The sequence below is a fragment of the Podarcis gaigeae genome (genome assembly GCF_964106915.1).
Source record: "Podarcis gaigeae genome assembly, chromosome: 1".
NCBI classification, from domain to species: domain Eukaryota; kingdom Metazoa; phylum Chordata; class Lepidosauria; order Squamata; family Lacertidae; genus Podarcis; species Podarcis gaigeae.
The window spans coordinates 35,390,843-35,406,942 of record NC_139678.1 but is presented as its reverse complement, the minus strand read 5'-3'; the positions used below and the strand labels follow the sequence as shown (position 1 = coordinate 35,406,942).

The window sequence follows — 16,100 nt, the reverse complement described above, 5'->3', positions numbered from 1 at the left end:
AAGACTAGCCTGAACCATCTTGTTTTTAGTTCAGGGATGTTTCCCAGAAATTCAACACCCTTTTTATATTGAACTAGATGACTCCTCAAGAAATCCCAGTAATGATGATTAGCACCTCTTGTTCCTCACCACAATGACTAATCTCTAAAGCCTTTTCTTCTAAATTGAAATGTAATTCAGATGATTTGATTGGTTTTCACAACCACCTGCTGGATCAGATCATTCACTACATTAGAACCTATTCTTTATTACATTTGCTTTTCCATGTGCTTTATCACAGAGTTCTTGAAGTGCCTTGCAAACGTTTTTACTAATACTAAACTAGCATTGCATGCACAAGCAGTAGTGAAATCTGGGCTTACCTGATCCTCATCCATGATGAGATGAGAAGAATTTATTTTCACTTTTAAACTGACTAAAGTTCCTCATTATGTCCAAACTCAAAGAACTTTGGCTAAACTCTAGCTGGTGCAGGCAAGAATTGGTTGGTGGCTTATAATGCTGGTTTGAACTCAAACTATAGTTTAAACTAACCAGAATTTATTTAGGTTTGGACATAACTAGTAACTCCGGAGAAGTGGGGAAGGAAATGGGAAGCAAACCCAAGGCATGTGCTAAACCACAGTAACATTGATAGTGCATGTGCTAAACCATAGTTTAGTGTTGCATTCAAAGAAGGCCCTTGTCACTGTCCCACTGTTCAGGAAGGCTCATGGGGTGGTGATGTGGGGTAATGCCTTCACTGTAGTGACACCCTGCATATGGTACATATCACAATGTTATTGTTGGCATTAAGGCAATCATTAAACGTGCAGTTTCAACATGGTCTTTGGAAGAGGATTTGACAAGATTCACAATAATTTAACGGGCACTGCGTCCTATTCTGATCATTTTTTTAAAAAGTTGGTTTTAAATTGCTAGTTGAATTTTAATATTTGAATGCTTTTATGTGTATATTGTAGCCCACCCTGGCATCATAACTGATGAAGAGTGGTTTAGAAATTGAATGAACAAATAAACAATACTTAACCTGTTTTAGAATGTATCACCATGGTATCTTCTGAGGGCAAGTCTGCGACATTAGAAACAGGTGGTTCTACACTTTGATATTAGTTCATGGCAGAGTACAACAAAACTGCACTTGTTGATGGTTCTTACTACTATTGTTAACTCTCATGAACTGGCAGGACTGTCGGGAGGGGAAAGAGGAGGAAGAGATCCCCAAGAGGGGTGTAGTAGCCAGGACTGGGACATACTGGGGCAAGGAAGGAGAAGTTGGTGTTGGAAGTACTCACAGGGTGATGGAGGATGACAAGGGGATGGGGGGTCAGTGTGGTGTAGTGGTTAAGAGCGATAGACTCGTAATCTGGGAACCAGGTTCGTGTCTCCGCTCCTCCACATGCAGCTGCTGGGTGACCTTGGGCCAGTCACACTTCTCTGAAGTCTCTCAGCCTCACTCACCTCACAGAGTGTATGTTGTGGGGGAGGAAGGGGAAAGGAGAATGTTAGCTGCTTTGAGACTCCCTAGGATAGTGATAAAGCGCGATATAAAATCCAAACTCTTCTTCAGTGCACAGGAACCGGAGCAGCAGGATCTATAAGTAGAGCCACAGGGGCCCTGTCAGCACAAACATGGCAGGCTCTGAGGTATAGGGAGCAGTGGGCAGGGCACTCCAGAGGCTGCACCAGGCAAAGGCTCACAGCCCAGTTCACTAGTTGGCCAGGTGGGGCTTGCTAGCTCTGGGAGGGGTTATGTGATTCCTCAGCGGGAGTAGGCTTGCATCAGGTGAGGGTCACTTGTCTCATCAAGGCCGAATGCTGCAATCAGCAGGCAAAGTAGAAAAGGGCAGCAGGGCTGAGGAACTGGTATGGTCAACTGCCCATGTTGAAAGACCTCTATTTGGATGTTCCAAGATATCTGTGGGACTGTGCTTCACTTAGAATTTTGGACCCTGAACTTTGGATTTTGAACTTTTGAATTGGATACATGGATTGATCCTGGACTGGGGGCTTGGCATACTGACCTGCTGCCAGGTAGGCCAGGGATTCAGGACACTCTCGGCTGAACCTACCTCATGGGGTTGTTTTGAGCATTAAATGAGAATGATGTACACCACCTTGAGCTCTGTGGAGGAAAGGTGGGATATAAATGAAAATACATAAATAATTTTCTTTTGTCCCTGACTTTTACGCAATATCTCATACATGCCACAATGTCCATAGTTCATTTAAAGAATCCTTCTGTGTAATTGAAAATTGCTCTTACGTAGTTTGAGTTCTTTGGCTATAACCTTTAAAGGAAGATATAGCCACAAACCAACCACACACACACACAAACACACACACACACACACACACACACACACACACAATCTGTAAGGAGTTTGGCTGCAACATTGCTTTTGGCCATAAAACAGCACCAGAGGTGTCCAGCCTGATTCTGTCAAGATCATATCTGCTCCCAACAGTTTCTCTTATACCTTGATAGTGCACTTAAATGTGTCCGGACTACTAAATGTATCCTAATCTTACATCTTAAAAAGGTAAAGGACCTCAGACAGTTAAGTCCAGTCACAAATGAATCTGGGGTCGCGGCACTCATCTCGCTTTACTGGCTGAGGGAGCCGACATTTGTCCTCAGACAGTTTTTCTGGGTCATGTGGCCAGCATGACTAAGCCGCTTCTGGCAAAACCAGAGCAGCGCACAGAAACACTGTTTACCTTCCCGGCGGAACGGTACCTATTTATCTACTTGCGCTTTGATGTGCTTTCGAACTGCTAGGTTGGCAGAAGCTGGGACTGAACAACGGGAGCTCACCCCGTCGCGGGGATTCAAACTGCCAACCTTCTGGTTGGCAAACCCTAGGCTCTGTGGTTTAGACCACAGTGCCACCCCATTACTTCACAAGTAATGAAAATCATAGAGAAGTTACGGTACTCTTTTAAGCTTATGCTGGAAACTTTGCATTTTAGTTGCAAATTGAGGACACACAGACACACACAAATTTAGTATGCAGGAGTACAAGTGCTCAAGGGTTGTAGACATTGGTGCATGAACTTATGTGGCATACTTCAGGCTCAGAGGCTCTCTAGACCTTTTGTTTTTCTCTTGGGCATATGCCTATGAAGCCTACAAAATCCAGAGCTTTTCTGTTGTGTTGAAAGGGGGTTTTCATGCATGGGAAAAGCAGTTTTGCCAAAACCTCTCTAATCTAAGTAGCGCTGGCAAAGAGCCAGAAATGTGTCATCTTTGTTTAAGTGTGAATTGTCACACTGCTCTATTTTAATTGTGCACAACACAGCCAGTATGAGTTGCATTCCCCTCTATGTTCAGATGGAAGATAGACTCCAGGTGCTGAAAGTAATGGGTCTCTCTCTCTCCCTCCTCGACCCCCCACCAATCACGAACCACAACAATTAAAAAGGAAGGTCTGTTTACTGTACTCCTGCTTGGCCTGCGCCACTGTGGCCCAGAAGGCACACAGATTGCTTGCAGCCTCCCTTGAATCTTCATTTGTGTGTCTGTCTGATAGACAGATGAAAGGCAGGCTACTCAGCATGCAGATGATATTGCAGGTTAGCTTACAGCTGAGAAATGATGGGGCGTTTTTTTTGTTTTCATCTCTTGACTGGCTAGAAAGTTCTCATCTTGTAGAGGGGAAAACAGCTTTCCCTCTCCCCCTCTCCCCGCCTCCATTTTTAAAAGAGCTTCGCAAAATAGCTGGCACAGGATAGATGGCAAATGTACGTTGCAGTTTCCACACAAACACACCCCACCAAGCAGACACTGGTAAATAGAATTTCGAAGAAGCATCAGAGTACAGGAACAAATTTGTGTAGGACAGGATTTAAAAGACCTTGGTTCATGTTAAGGGCCCTCAACACTGTAAACAGTGTTTCACAAATTGGCTTGCACAACTTATGCACAGTGTGATGTTTAGAAGATGATTTTCATAAGCCATGCTGAATTAATGTGTGGATTTTATGTTTTCCTCCATTAAAAAAAAAGTGGTAGATTACAGTTTGTATAGATCAAAAATGCAATTAAAAACCTTTTTTAAAAAAAAATATGTGTTGAATATGTGTGCATGTGCATAGTTTGCAATTGCACACAGAGAGAAATGCTCAGGCAATATTTTCCCTGAATAATAAATATATTGTTACGATACTTAGGTTAAAAAAAAATAATACAATGACACTGCACTTTCCCAATACTCCCTTGCATTTCCTTTCCCTTTTTACTGTCTCTTTAAAAACCTTCTGTATTGTCTTGGGCTCCCCTGGAAATGCAGTAAGGATTCCTATCACATCTCGGTTGCCATGGCAACAGCAGCCTTTCCCATAATGAGCTGCATCATCTGAACTGATGTCACAGCATCATGCAGCAGGTCAAACAAGGCACCTCCTAGTATTGCATCCTACAGATTGTGCTGTAAACATCAAAAGAGGATGGTGTGAGCAGGAGATGGTGAGTGTTAAACATCCGCCTATTCTTATTTGTCTCTGCCGCTTGCCTTATCTGTACGAGGCTCTCCTATTTTTAGAGTGTCTGAGTTTTGCCTCCTGAGGATGGGTTTGGAGGAAAGATGCTGCATGTCTAAATATAATTTTTCAGGCAGAAAGGCTTAGACAAAGGCCTACAAGAGCCTCACGGAGCCCAAAATATTAGTAACTGACCTTGCTGCTTTCCGGAAGCGGACCCCAATGTATGTAAATTGCACATCTTAATTTGTGGCGCACCTTTTCCAATAGGTTTTGTGTGAGGAAGCGATAGCTTATTCCTATGTTGTGGATTCAAAAATATTTAAAATGTCCACAGCCACTTGCCTGGAAATGAGAAGTGAGCATCTATATTCTTAATCTTTGGAAATCTTTTGGGGTTTTGCAGAATCATTATTTACCTCCGGTGGGCTTTGATAGGAGGAGAGGAGGTTAAAAAAAAAAAAAAAGCTAACCAGTGCTGAATAAGCACTTGGCATTGCGTTGACTATAAATGGGATTTTCTGCTGCTATTTTTTTAATGGCTTATAAACCATAAGGCATGAAAACTCCCCATCCGTGGAGGAGAATGGGGTCCCCCCATCTAAGAATCTTGTTGTGAACCTGTAGAAGGGAATATTTAGTGACTCTTGGGTATACTCCATAGAGGAAAGAAAGCAAGTCTTCCACTGCAATTGCAGTAAAGGAGTAGCCAGCAAAGCCAGGTTCCCATTTGGTCCTGCTAGTCTTACATAAATATAGTAAGTATACACTATGGTTGTATTAACTGGCTCTTAACCAAAGGTAAAACAAAATATTCTCTTAGAATGTCAGTTGTGTGTTTAACATCAGGGTGATTTTGAGCCCTTATTGATGGCATCTAAATGTTTTTGCTTCGTAATCATCCCCCTCCCTCCCTCTCTCTCTCTCTTTCCTGGGAGCCAAAACATGGGCTTCATTTAGCTTTCAGTAGGACCTGGGTGGGTGAGATAGAACAATTCATTGTCTCCCAGTGTTTAGATGAGTCATTGTTTTATCTATTGCTGTTAAAAGTAAAGAAAATACCAGACACGTGTTGGTTTAGCTGACCAATATGTCCACTAGGAATTAGGGAGTGGTCTCCATTTCTGCTTTGCTTATTATAGTTCTTATTTTTTTAAAGAATAGACGTTGCTGGTAGTTTTGTTGTTTGATCAAACAGCCGAAAGTGCAAGAGGACACTAATACAAAGCAAAAGCGAGAAAACGTAGGAAAGAGCTAATTGTTTTTCATAATCGTAATAAGCACAAAGGCCTCATCTGGCATTATCTGTAATGGATCTTTTTGATCTTAATTGGGTCGCCTGCACTGTAACCTCCCAGCATTTTCTGGCATGGTCTAAGTATACATCTGTCCTTTTAAACCAGGAAAACGACATCAGGGAGTGCTTTATTTACTGTGACAGTTTTAAAAGGGACATTGTACTGTCCTAAGAAAGGAAGTCTCTGGGGTCTACCGGGTGATGCAAAAAAGGCATGAGTTAGCAAGACAGGGAATGTCTGGCTACTGGCTGGATTATGTACCCCAGGCAAATAAGTTATTATTTGAGAATTGGCTCCTAGAGCAGATGCACCTACTCGGAAGCAGCACTTGACAGCAGTGGACGTGCATCTCTGGGACAGAGGAAAAACATGAAATGTGCAAGTAGCAGACATTGTCTAGGGAAAAGCAAGCCTGCATCATCTGGGTACATCCAGTTTTATGAAGCTTTTTGGTTAAAAGACTGAGAATAATTTCAGGCAAGATGGAAGGATTAACTAAGATGCCCAGTGCATGCTACTTAGTATTGGAATTCTACTAAGCAAAGTAAGACTCGATGGGGATAGTCAGAAACAGAACATCCCCACAGAATCCCTGCAAGCTGCATTTCCTAGAAATATAAATTTGGTTCCCCTAGCAGAGAGTGAGTGCATCCATTGTGAAGTACCTTGTAGCCAAATGGACAGGGGTCATAGGTCAGTGGTAGGGCATGCACTTTGCATTCAGAAGACCCCAGATTCAATCTCTGCCATCGCTAGGCAAGGCAGGAAAAGGTTTCTGTAAATAAGGAGCACCTAAGTCAGTGTAGAGAATACTGAACTAGTTAGACCTATGGTCTAGTTCAGTATAAGGCAGCTTCCTGCATCTCTACTTGATAGACTGAAAGCAGAGTTGCATGTTTGCATGAAGGACCTTATTGCTACATAATGCCACTACACTTACAGACAGTTATTTGACTCAATTCGCTAGAAACTTTATATAAGACTGTGATAAAATGGCCAATCGTCTTCACTACACATTCACGTTCATTTTTCAAGCGTTATCTTTCTCTTGGCACTACTTCCCATTGACAATACCCACTGCTAATAGATCGGTGATAAAATAACTTCAAGATATCATAGTCAGTATTGAGCCAAGTACTTTAATTTCTCTGTCTATTTTAAAACAAACATTTGTTTTTATTTAAACTGATTGCTGGCCACTTTATGTAGAAAGTTTCTAGAAATAACATGATGCTGCCTGCTGCTGGGGTGGGGCATAATGACAGGGTCTGAACAATAACTGGCTCTTATTTGGAGCAATTAGCTTGGCATCCATCAAACAGTCTTACACAATGATCTCAAGTCTGATATCCTGTCCTTTCTGATTGTTTACTGGTCCTGATGGTCGCACTTTTCTTCTTCATACTGCTGTATTTAATCTTAGGCAATTTCTTTTACACATGGAAATACTCAGGTGGTCAGTAGTAAAGCTTGAGGTGTTCTTAAAAAGTCATTGTTGGGGCCACAAGGACAGCATAAAATATTATAGAATGAGGTGCATTTGTGGTTATTCAACCTTTACTTTGCTAATAATGTTATTGATAGGTAAGCTCAAGATAAAAGATGTGCTAATTTCCAGAAATAGGAGCCTGTCTTTGTAGGTATTAACACATGTTAGCAGAACCAAAAGGACTAATTATCACAATTAGTAGAATTAATCACAAGCTAAAAGTGGGGTTTTTTAATTGGAATTTCCTCTGAGATGGGAAAAGCTATTCTATCTTGATGGAACTATGTGATGCACATCTGTTGACTGAATATATAGAAGATTCTGTGTGTCTCCTCCACCCCCCCAAAAAAAGAATTATAAGAGAATTATCTTCTTTAAATATCATATCACCTGTATTAAGATATAGCACTGTTTTATTTTAATCAATTATTTTAACCAATTAATTAAAAGGAAAGGTGAAAATTGCCTAAATGCTTTAATCTCTTCATCTGGAAATATCAGCATGAAAGCAACACAGTGATGCTCTGAAATAAGAGGTCAATTTGCAGCTTCCTCTGTTAACTTAAAAAACACACACTTGTTTGCTAGGAATTTATTTCTTGGATTACTGGTCCAGAGAACTGTCATCTTCTCTAGACTGGGCATGTCCAGCTAGAAACTGATTTCTATTAAATGGAAATCTGCAAGCATATGACTCAACAGACCAAATGCATTTTGAACTGCCTGGGACATAACTATCCTGCCAGTTTTTTTGCAATTCCAGAGTGTTGGCAAAAAGCAGGTGTTTTATGTAAGCAGCCATATATTTTGATGGGTGTCATTTGGCTAGACAAGTTTTGTAGGCCTTCAGTAATGAAAATTATAATTACAAAAAAAAGATGCAAGGATATATAGCAGAACTGGAATTTTCTAGCTCATTCCACTAGCATTCTTTACATAACATCTATTTACTGTTGCCCCTAAAGATACATTGTTCCTTAGGGATGTTCGATGCCTTTATCTTAGTTTAGCCATAACAGCAAAACATGCTGTATTCCTCTGTATCATCTGAGTCAGGTTTAAATAAATAGTTACGAGAGGTTCACATGTTGCTCTACAACTTCCCTTTCCTTCATGTACATGGAGGAAATTATAAACTTCTGCTTTTAGTTTGTGGTAAACTATGGTTTTTTGTTTTCAAAGTTTGGTTTGCTCCAAACTAAAGGTGGAACCTGCCACCCTGTAGATGTTGTTTGATGTCATCAACCCCAGCCAGCATGCAGAGCTCAGGGCTAGATGGGCATGTTGATGTCAGGGGTGGGAACACAGCATACAATCCTGCACTCTCTTCCAAGCATTGAGAGGGCATCTGAACTGGGCAGTCAGCTCATGGTGAAGTGTGTCTTTCATAGGATCTCCTGGCTTGCATCGTATGATCTTAGTATGACCCTAAACTACTTTCAATCCGCTGAAAGTTCTGGAGAGCCTCACTCCCCCACACCTGCAGTGATTCATGGCCTATGCTGACTTGTGTTTGGATCCAAACTGCTAATTTAAGGCCTGCTTCAATTCATTACAGTGGTACCTCTGGTTACGAACTTAATTCGTTCCAGTGGTCCATTCTTAACCTGAAACCGTTCTTAACCTGAGGTGCCACTTTAGTTAATGGGGCCTCCCGCTGCCACCGGCGCACAATTTCTGTTGTCATCCTGAGGTAAAGTTCTTAACCTGAGGTACTACTTCCGGGTTAGCAGAGTCTGTAACCCGAAGTGTTTGTAACCCGAGGTACCACTTTATATGGGACTATAATCTGCCAGATGAGATTAATATACTTATTTAAAACATTTTGCAGTCCCATTTATGGACAGGATGCTCCTGACAGAAGAGGCAGATAATTCTCCCCCTCCCCCTGCACCTCTCCTGCTGCTTCAGAGGGTCAATCTCCAAAACAGATTTGGATGAAAGTTACCGTTTTACTTCCTCCAGCAGCAGCATCACAGGAGCAGAATTCTATTCAGAAGATGGTCTTGCCAACAACAACAATCTCAGCACCCCAACAATCAATAAAATCAAAACAAAAGCAAATAAGCAATAAAAGTGAGAATGCATGAAAAGGAGATTGGAGCCACTCATGCTACATGCCTGTAAGCCCTCGTAACTCCCCTATCAGTTTTGCTCCCAGGGCTTGCAGGCTTCCATCATGTGGAAACCACTTCCAGGGGCTGGAAGTCAACCTGCATTCCAGCTTCCAGTCCTTGTGACTTCCAACCAAATGACGTTTTCACCTCTTCCCTGTTTTCACCTCCAAACTTCCCTGAATAATTAGTTTAAAGACTTTTGAAGCTTGCTTGCAGATCTCCTCCAAAGGTCTTCTGAAATGCTGTGATTTCAGCAGGGGTTATCTTCTTCATCTTGGTTCTTTAAAGAAACAATATGGCGATTCCAAAATCATAGCATACCCTCCAACATTTCTATGATGAAAATAGAGACGTCCTGTTCCATAATGATAATTTTACTATTTATACCCCACACATCTTACTGGGTTGCCCCAGCCACTCTGGGCAGCTTCCAACATACATGAAAATATAATAAAACATTAAACATTTTTTAAAAACTTCCCTATACAGGATTGCTTGGGGGTTGGATAACTCCATACCCTCCAAAATTTATCCAATGAAAACAGGGACATTTTAAGGAAAAGTGGGACATTTTGGGATCAAATCAGAAATTGTGACGGCTTCTCTAAACTGGGGACGTCCTGGGAAAATAGGGATACTTAGAGGGTCTGTCATAGTTATAGGGCCATGCCCACACAACCTCTGAGCAGTGCGTAGTTCTGGTGTTTAGTTTTCTCTGGATGGCAGGTGATCCTTTGTAATATTTGTGTTATTTACAAATTTACAAGTACAGTGGTACCTCAGGTTACATACGCTTCAGGTTACAGACTCTGCTAACCCAGAAATAGTGCTTCAGGTTAAGAACTTTGCTTCAGGATGAGAACAGAAATCGTGCTCCGGCTGCACGGCGGCAGCAGGAGGCCCCATTAGCTAAAGTGGTGCTTCAGGTTAAGAACAGTTTCAGGTTAAGAATGGACCTCCGGAACGAATTAAGTACTTAACCTGAGGTACCGGTGGCAGGAGGCCTCTTTAGGAAAAGTTTAAGAACGGTTTTGGTTTTAAGAATGGACTTCCAGAATGGATAAAGTTCGTAAACCGAGGTTCCACTCTAGACCATAATGGGAGCAAACAGGCCCTCCTTCACCAGGCAGCAGATCATCTAAGAATTTATGCATTCCTCCTAAGGTTACAGCCCCAGTGCCAGCTGATTCCAGCTCTTTCTCTTTCAAAAGTTGTCACCTACTGTGTTTTCCTCTGTTCTCATTCATACATGTGCATGTGCACACACAGACAGGCATACACACATTAGCAGCAGCTGTGGCTTAGTCTGGCTAATCAGCTTCTGGGAGAGAATCCCAAAGTACCTTGTTCCTCTTTCATGTAATGATGAAATACTTCTCTTTCCTGGACAGTTTCAATCTTAGCAAGGCTGACTCAGCCCTTTATCATTCAAAGGTCCAAGAAAGAGCTTGTAAGTTAGAGCAAGCTACCCAGCAGACGATGTCTGGATCTTGTCTCTTAGACAAGACGTTACAAACACTGTCTGTTTTGCATAGATATGGTATGTTTTCCAAATGAATATTTTATCCTATCTCTTTTCAGACAAAACTCTTCCTCTTTCTCCCTCCCTCCCTCTCCTATTTTCCCAATTGTGATCTGCTTTAATTCTAAATAGAGGACTGGGGGAGAGAAGAAAACAGCAATATAGTAATTACACTAAACATGTTTAATAAAAGTAAAATGTACACGCCCCACATCTTGCTAATATCACATTGTGTTTCTCCATCATGGCTATCACAGTGATTTTTCATATAGTATTGCAGTGTTTTCTCTTGCTTTCAGAAAACTGAAAATTAAAGTTTTGGAATCCTTGTAGACCCAGGGGTTCCAAACCTGGCACCCAGGGGTGCCATGATGCCTGTGGAGGGTTTTCCTGATTTCCCTGGACAGGTGCCTAAGATGCTGAGCTTCCTTCCTTCCTTCCTTTCAAAAGCAAGTCTATAGCTCTCCTGCACAGAAAGTTATTACTCAAAATGTGTAAGCATTTCTTCAACATGAGAGTGGGTGCGGTGTGCCCTCCTTGTAAATTCCCCGCAGCAGGATATTCGAAACATACATGTTGTTACACACACTGAACTTTTGAGGATAAATGGGTCTTTCCCCCCCCCCCAGCCAGAACTCACCGGAACTGAGTTCTGGCATCTCTCAGGTGGGCGCCATTGCCATTACAGTGGTACCTCAAGTTACAGACGCTTCAGGTTAGAGATGCTTCAGGTTACAGACTCCACTAACCCAGAAATAGTACCTCAGGTTAATAACTTTGCTTCAGGATGAGAACAGAAATTGCGTAGTGGCAGCAGGAAGCCCCATTTGCTAAAGTGGTGCCTCAGGTTAAGAACAGTTTCAGGTTAAGAACAGACCTCCAGAACGAATTAAGTTCTTAACCCGAGGTACTACTGTATAAGAGAAAAAGGGAGCCGTTCATGGTGAGTTACAACACCTCTTTTTCTAGAAAAATAGCACTGAGGATAGAGATATTTAAAAACCCAGACAACACAATCATTCCTCCACAACCACATTTGCACACCTTTGGGAAAATTGAGAATTTATATTGTTCATTTTGACCCTTGTCCCAATGTTTGGCTCAAATTAGGAACACAGAAAGCTGCTTTATACAAAGCCAGACTCTGGGTCTATCCAGCTTAATGCTGTCTGCACTGACAGAAACAGGCTCGGCAGGGTTTCAGACAGGCGTCTTTCCCATTCTTGCCTGGAGATGCCAAGGATTGAATCTGGGCCTTTCTGCACGCAGAGCAAATGCTCCTCCACTGAGCTACAGTCCTTTCCCGTAAAGATATCCATGACATTTTGCCTCAGAAGAAACACTAGGTAGCTATGCAGTTGAGGTCAGGTCATATAGCTTTGCTTGCTGAAGAAAAGGTGGAGCAAACCTGCTGCCCTGATCATGCATATCTGGTATCTGACTGGTGCACCTAGTAGTTTCCTCCTCTGGCAGATGCTAGGCTGTAGTTGAGACATTTAAAACATGCAGAAACAGATGCATTTGTCTCAGCTATGTGGTCAATCCACTAGAAATGACTCAAACTCTCTGTCTTTGGTAGCCGAAAGCGCTGGGCTGGGCTCCAAAGAATGCAGCGCAGCTGGAACAGCAGCATTAGTGCAGAGCCTGTGTGGAAGTTGCTCCTTTGACTTGCAGCATTTTTCTTTTTCTTTCTTTCTTTTTTTAATGTATTTTTCTTTTGATCCGTCTGCAGTTGCAGTGGTTTCATTTCAAGCTCTTGCTTCAATAGGCCTCCACCCATTCTACTTGGCCAGTGTTCAAAAGAACCAAAGGCTATATTTTTCTTGGAGAACCGTGGAATTCTTCACCCATGGAACCATGGTCCTCATTTTAGAAACAGCTGCTGAGTAGATTTCTCACCTCCCATGAGCTTAGTGGGAGTTCACATGCTTTAAAAAGATGGATTCTGTAGTATCCAGTTCCAACTAATGACAGTGTTAACATTTGCCTGAAGGAGCTTTTACCCAAACTCCCTGTAACCTGATTCTTGACTCCTTACCTGGAAGTGATTCATGCTAATTTCTTAGATTTATTCTCCATCCATAGTAGCTTGTCTTACACTGCAAATCAAGAATCTCACAATCTGAACATCTTGAAATTTCCCCTTCTCAGTTATTAGCTTGGAGCTCAGTGAGCTATTAGTATTACTATTGCTATTTTTATTAGTATTAAATTCATTGCTTGTCACAACAATTAAAAATTCAGAATTTAATACAATTTAATGCAATTAAAAGAAATTACAAGCACAGGAATAGGGTGGGCCCTGAAGACGCACATCTCAGGTGTCAAAGGCCGGGGGAAAGAGTTGCATCTTCAGCATTTGCCAAAAGCTATATTGTGAAGATGCCTCCTCTGTGGGGAGGAAATTCCAGAGAATTGCTTGCAAAAATGTACACATTAGTAAAAGCTGCATACAAAAGCTGCATTGGACTACTGCAATGTGCTCTATGTGGGGCTACCTTTGAAGGTGACCCAGAAACTACAACTAATCCAGAATGCGGCAGCCAGACTGGTGACTGGGAGCGGCCGCCGAGACCATATAACACCAGTCTTGAAAGACCTACACTGGCTCCCAGTACATTTCCGAGCACAATTCAAAGTGTTGGTGCTGACCTTTAAAGCCCCAAACGGCCTCGGTCCAGTATACCTGAAGGAGCGTCTCCAGCTCCATTGTTCTGCCCGGACACTGAGGTCCAGCGCCGAGGGCCTTCTGGTGGTTCCCTCACTGCAAGAAGCCAAGCTACAGGGAACCAGACAGAGGGCCTAATGGTGCCCGCCCTATGAAACGCCCTCCCACCAGATGTCAAAGAGAAAAATAACTACCAAACTTTTAGAAGACATCTAAAGGCAGCCCTGTTTAGGGAAGCTTTTAATATTTAATAGGTTATTATATTTTAGTGTTTTCTTGGAAGCCGCCCAGAGTGGCTGGGGAAACCCAGCCAGATGGGCAGGATATAAATAATAAATTATTATTATTATTATTATTATTATTATTATTATTATTATTGGGAGAAGTTAAGGGGAAACACTTTTCAGGAGGATATTTAAAGGAGCAATCGTAAATTTGTTGCAGAAATGTGGAGAATTGAATTTAAGGTTTGAAAAATTGCAGCATTAGCAATACAAATAGGCATTGCAAAGATCATTGCTTGTAACTGCATTTCGTAAGTGCATCTGGGCACAGTCTAGAAATCACACAGGTAACATACTCCCACAGGGGTGCCAACTTGAATAAAATATTGGTGGGGGGTCAGGTAAGTGGGGTGGGCCCTGCATAACTGATCACATGCAACCCCCCCCCCCCATTTGAATGGCAATGCCCATCAGCTTTGGGGTGCGGCCCCATCAAATATTTTATTGGGGGACCTGAAGGGACCTTGGCCCCTAGGAGTTGGCTCCCATGTACTCCCATTAACTCTAGAAGGATTTAAGCACATTAATTATACATTAAATTTCATCACTTAATCTTCTCCCCTTTCCTTGAGTTGTTCTGTATTTCTGTTTTGCTCATCTGATCTATAGAATTCTCTAGAAAACCCTTGGGTGACTATCTCTACTCCTGAAACATTCAGTGGTCACACTTGGATCCTTAATATCTACTTGCTCCTACTTATTTTGTCTGGTCCATTACCTTGTAAAGCTTTAAATGGGATGAGATTGCATACCTTGTCTGAAAGCTGAAACACAGGGTGGTCCAAGTTTTATTCTGGGAATCTCCAGTCCCGAAGTTGAAGCTGCAAATGCTGCTTATTTGCAAAGATGCAATGAACGCATACACTATTGAATACCTCCCATGTTCCTGTCTTCTAAACTAGTTCTAATGGCGAGTATGAAAATGTACACCTTGGCCATCCTAACAATCGGATTCAAGTTTAGTATCATGTCTTGACTGGCACCCTAAACCGGAGGAAGATCAGGATCTACTGTCAGATCGCTGGTTGATTTGAAGTAGATTAGCAAGGATTTCTGATTCTCTGGTTTTTTTAACAACGACAACAGCAAAACATCTCCCTTAATTATACATCTAATATGAAGTGTGTGTGTGGGGGGGGGTGTTTATGTGGGCAGATAATAAAATTCCTGGGCTCCAGGTTATTTTATTCTAAATGCATGTCTTCCGCTACAGACTCTCTTTGGTGAGTCTCAGGATTCTGATAAACAAGACAAAGTAGATCCCAAAAGGCTCAAGTCTGCCTGTCCATGCCCTGTACTAGTTTTGTTCTCAAGAGGCTCTCAATCTGGTGCTATTACATCAATAGTCAGAAGATTTGACTGAGTGTCTCATTTGTGCCAGATGGCTATAAAATGAGAGTCCGAGAGTCATCAGTATCAACATCAGCATAGGAACAGATGTAAAGTGCTATTAAGTGCCATTTTAATGCATATGTGACAGAGAGAACACGAAAGCAAATGACTTAAAAATAAAACGTAAAGATACATACAGCAAGTCCCTTTGAAAAGTGCAAAAATGTTTAAATCATGGCGTTGTAAAATAAACAAACACACCCAGCAAGTCCTAAAAACCTGCTAAATTAGCAGTTTGCTTTCTTTAGAAGACTACTGTATTGTTTCTTAATAAGTGGATGGCACTTACATCTTACACTTACATTGACACTAAACAACAACAGCCACAACTAAAGAGAGAAAGGGAACTGTTCATGCAATGCTACTTGAAAGGTAGATGCACTGTGCAGTAGTTTACCATATAGTACCAGATTTGAATGACATATAACCTCTCCACATGTTTATTTGGACTACTGGGGGTTGGTGTCTATTTGATTCAGCATTAACAAATGATAGAGAAAGCAACCAAACTGAATAAAAAAAATCTGTTTCTCTCCCACCTCTTGCCCTGCAGTAAGCCTTCTCTGGTACATTAGAGAGAGGTTTGAGTACGTTGTCAGCAATATGCTGATGACACACAGCTCTACTACTCCTTTACATCTGCAGATGTGGCAGTGGACATGCTGGACCGTTATCTTGACTCGGTAATGGACTGGATGAGAGCCACGAAACTGAAGCTCAATCCAGATAAGACTGAGGCATTGTTGGTGGGTGGCTCCTTAGACTGGATGGAAGGGAGGTTGCCGCCTCTTGATGGAGTTACACTCCGTCCAAAGGATAGGGGGTACTTGGGGGTACTTCTGGATATT

At 41.9% G+C, this 16,100-nt stretch overlaps 1 protein-coding gene across 2 annotated transcripts in view; it reads left to right on the top strand.

Moving 5' to 3' along the window:
- The first annotated feature begins 4,357 nt into the window (after positions 1-4,357).
- AKAP6 (A-kinase anchoring protein 6) overlaps positions 4,358-16,100 on the top strand; it is a 243,050-nt gene continuing 231,307 nt past the window's right edge. For both annotated transcript variants that reach the window (XM_083740563.1, XM_083740562.1), the window contains exon 1: positions 4,358-4,468. The gene's annotated coding sequence lies outside the window, so the exon portion shown is untranslated. The remainder of the gene's footprint in view (positions 4,469-16,100) is intronic.